The sequence below is a fragment of the Triticum aestivum genome, chromosome 2D (assembly GCF_018294505.1).
Source record: "Triticum aestivum cultivar Chinese Spring chromosome 2D, IWGSC CS RefSeq v2.1, whole genome shotgun sequence".
NCBI lineage: Eukaryota > Viridiplantae > Streptophyta > Magnoliopsida > Poales > Poaceae > Triticum > Triticum aestivum.
Window position 1 is genome coordinate 97,681,014 of NC_057799.1, and position 4,229 is coordinate 97,685,242.

General features: G+C 46.7%; 1 pseudogene; it reads right to left on the reverse strand.

Moving 5' to 3' along the window:
- Positions 1-1,539: 1,539 nt before the first annotated feature.
- LOC123048909 (anthranilate O-methyltransferase 1-like) lies at positions 1,540-2,960 on the reverse strand (annotated as a pseudogene).
- Between the last annotated feature and the right edge of the window lie 1,269 nt (positions 2,961-4,229).

Consider the following 4,229-nt stretch of genomic DNA (forward strand, 5'->3'; position numbering starts at 1 on the left):
CATATAGTGGAGAAGAAGAACACGCAGAGGTTTTCTGGCACCGCACACTTGTGCCCTATTCTCTTGTTCAACTTAGCAACAAACTCAGGTGATTACAAGTCCTTAAGTACCCGGACTAACCACAACACACACGCACGCACCCACTAAGCACACTTTTGCATCCAGCCACGGTCAAGCCACATACATCGGCTGAACCATGACTGGCTCCACTAGCCGGTAGAAACGGCAGCTGATAACCACCTCTCTGGCCACTCAGTTTCGGCTGATCTCCACGCACTTGGAGACGCAACACTGGTGATTAACAGGTCCACAACTAAGCCATTCTAACAACTAATCTTATCCATGCAATACGTGCATGCTACTCACCTAACGGACGCCCACACATGCATCCACTTTCTTCTAAGACTGACTCAAAATTAAACATGATCTAATTAATCATCTCTACACTTAGCACTAATAACAAGATTAGTTCCAACAATGGATGCACAGTTAGAGCATTTCTCGTTCTTATTAGGTTTAGCGTCATGGTTGGGGTTGTGTGGCGGCGGCGATGTCCCTTAGTAGGAATAATGTCGACCACATTGCGTCTCACATCGTGAGAGGGTGTGTGGAGGTATGTCTTCGTCGGATCTTGCAGGATTCGATTGGTGATGGTCTTCGGTGGATCTGTCTGGATCCGGTCTTCGTTCGTCTTTGTTTGGGTGTTTACAGGTTTGATCTCCGATCTACGACTTTCTTCATCGGTGATGATTGCTGCTCTAGTGCGCTGGTCCTACGGGGCCTTAGCACAACGACTTCCTAACTGTCTACTTTTGTCCAGCTCCAGCAAGGGAGGGGCCATGATGGCAGCACGCCTTCGGCTCGCTCTAGTGTTTGTAGTCATTGCTAGGTGGTCCACGGACCTGGTTGTAATATTTATTGCCTCTGTTATTCTTTGCACTGCCATAATTGAAGACGAATAGATTGGAAGTTTCTTTAAAAAAATGCTCAAACACATTTGTGGCATTTTCTCGATCTCTTCTCTCACCAAGGCTGGTAAACTTTTGCTGGAGTGAACCAATGATTTACTCTGGTGAACTCACTGCCCCGAAGCCACATAATAGGGCAAACAATGCTACTTTGATACCTTGTGAAATTTTCCCGACAACACATGTTGGACGTCAGTGTTTGTCACAAATGCATCACAACCAACTAACACATTGAAATAGGACAACATTTCAATCAATGTCACAATCTGTTTCCGTACAACACATGGGCACTCTAATAGTATGTACCAATAAGAATTTTATAGGGGGTCTCTTAATTGAAGTCCGGTGCCTTTTATGTGACTATATGAACTTAGACAACAACCAATATAGTAAAATACAAATAATATGTCCGTGACATAACGAGTACTATATTGTTACAATTGTAAGTACAACAACACAAATCATGTAAATCATTAATAAAGAAGACAAAGGAGCATGGTATTTGTGTTTTTTGAACTGAAACAGTAGGTGAATTACATAATTCATAATTTTATTGAAAGAAAAGTGTGTATTGAAGAAAATAAAATTACATGTTTGTGTGTAATATACCCAGTCATTGGCAAAGCACATGACCTTCGATTATGCGAGATCATGCATGCATGCTAGTATACTGTTATGTTCTTTTTAGGGACACGCAGATGAGAAGATACTTGCCTTCTCCCCTCTCAGCAAGGTGCCCCGTGACATAGTATGCACATTTCTTGAATATCTCATTGAGCAAGGATTCACCGAAATGGCTTGCAAGTAGGGGTCCGAACACCGCCCTCAAGCTCTGTGCGATGTTAATTGCACTCTGAATGGTGTTGTGTGCATCATCCCCTTGTGAGTCATCATGAGGATCCCAGTTGGACTCGAACAATTTGATGTGGCTCACATTGAACAACTCATTTTGCGTGACTACTGCCTTCACTTCATTGATCGATGGCGTGTAAACGGGGAGATTGAAGGAGTCGAGCTTTTCCTTCTTCAGCAGACCCTGTTAGGTACATTAACAAATGGTTTATAGTCTTACATTTTTCAAAATTCAGCCTGATAGTTGTGGTAAATTAAGTTAACATGTCATTCTGAAATTGCCGTCGGTACAATTCCGCAACACCTGCTGGCGTAGTCTTAGCAATGTAAATGTTTCCCTCGTTTAGGTATTCTCTTCCTCCTTCCTCTAATCCAGCAGGAACCTAAATTAAAATAATGACAATTAGGGACCATGAACAAGACATACATGAATGTAAATGTTCTCTGCATAATTTGGGTACCCGAGAACGCCAATGGAGGCAAAATGACGAGTGAAAGAGGTGGCAACTCTGACGAGGGAAAAGCCTAGTGTAGTAGGAGCCTGGTAACCCAGCGATATAGAAAGCTGGTAGCAGTGTATTTTCTTTATGTTCTGCTGTTATCGACTCTTTGAACCGTTCGAGCGAACGGAAGACATGATTGAAGTCATTTCCTGGTAGATCATTGAGAAAGAACTGGAGCTCCACGGAGTTGCACCTAGATTTTTCATCATTATCACGGCCTACCACCTTGATCACCTTGGAGACGAAGAAGAGTGTGTTCTGACCAGAAGAGCACCCTAAATCAACAGAAGTCATTGTTGGCTGGTGGATATCCATGCACACTTCTCTCACGGCCTTCTCAAGCACCACCTCTGTCTCAAGCAAAGCTTTTTGCTAGCATAAATCAACACATGAAAGGGAAATCCTGGTTAAAAACACAGTGCAATCTACTCGAGCAAAGTTTATAGCTGCAACGGAGAGTTTAAATGATACTTTTATAAAAGTTGTACTCTCTATATCTTTTCAAAAAATATATATGAAAGAAGTACATGTTCTTGATGTTTAGATATTGTTTACAAACCTGAAGCCTTGAGTTGTTCACGTAGCTAGTCTCTCCTTCGCCTTTGGCTATGTGCAAGTCACGTTCAATGTTCATAGCTACGATCGATCGAATAGATCTTTTGTTGCCTAATTCCTGATGTAGCAGTAGCTCTTGTCGCCCTCGTGCAGGTCTATTTATAGGGAAATGATTTCTCAAGAAGTGTGATTTGTTCCTCTCGATCGAATTAGGAGCTTATATGAAATAAAAGACGCCAAACTGTTTAGAGCAACTCCAACGCGCCGACCTATTTCGTCCGCGCGTGTCATTTGGGTCAAAACCGACACAAAAGTCGGCTCAGCGCGCCGACTCAAACAGACGCGCGTCCGCTTTTCGTCCGTCGGGTGACCCATTCCTGGCGGAAATTTGGCCTGATTTGCGTCGACGCGGACACGAGGCGGATGCGCGCGACGCCGGCCTACTTCTCCCCCTGGCTCGTCAGTCGGTGTCACATAGACCATTCTCTTCCTCCCATCGACAGCATGCCCCCGACCGCCCCACCCCATCGCCGCCGCCGCCCAGTTTCGGTGTCGTCGCCAGCAGTCTGCACCCACATACCTCCCCCACAGCACGTCACCTTCCCACGTCGCCGGCACCACCGCCTCGCCGCCGGGCCACCATAGCTTCCCCCATACATCGGCGCGAGCACCACCTCGGCCCCCCTCTCCCCCGGCCAGCTCCTTCGACAACGTCGGCACGCTCGTCTGACGCCGCCACACTCGCCGGATGCCGCCAGGCCAGCTACCTGGTCGGGGAGGCGCGCGTCTCTTCGTTGTCCTACTTCTTCGACGACGCCCACAAGCTGTTCGATGGTTTGCCTGCAAGGTACAAATTGACTCCGCCAACAAGTTCTTTTTCCACAATTTCCTTTGCGACTCGGATGATTTTTCATCCGACGATGAGGGGATGGTGGCTCTTGTGTTGGTCGCCCATGACCACCTTAGTAGGCAGCGGCCTTGTTCCGGGGCTCAATCCCTGGGCACACTCGGGCGTTGAATCGCAACCGAGGGAGCGACCCTTTCCTTCTTTGGAAGGACTACTTCGAGACACCCAACCCGCTCTTCAAACATCACCAATTCCAGCGCCGTTTCCGTATGGCTAGGCATATTTTCAACCGTATTTGGGAGGGGGTGGTCGGGTACGATATGTATTTCGAGTGCAAGGAGGATGCCCTTGGAAAGACTGACTTCTGCTCTTACCAGAAATGCACCGCAGCTATCTGGATGCTTGCATGCGGAGTATCCGGTGAACTCATTAACGAGTACGTCCATATGAGCGAGTCTACATGCCTAGACTCCATGTACAAGTTCTGCAAGGTCGTGATTGCAG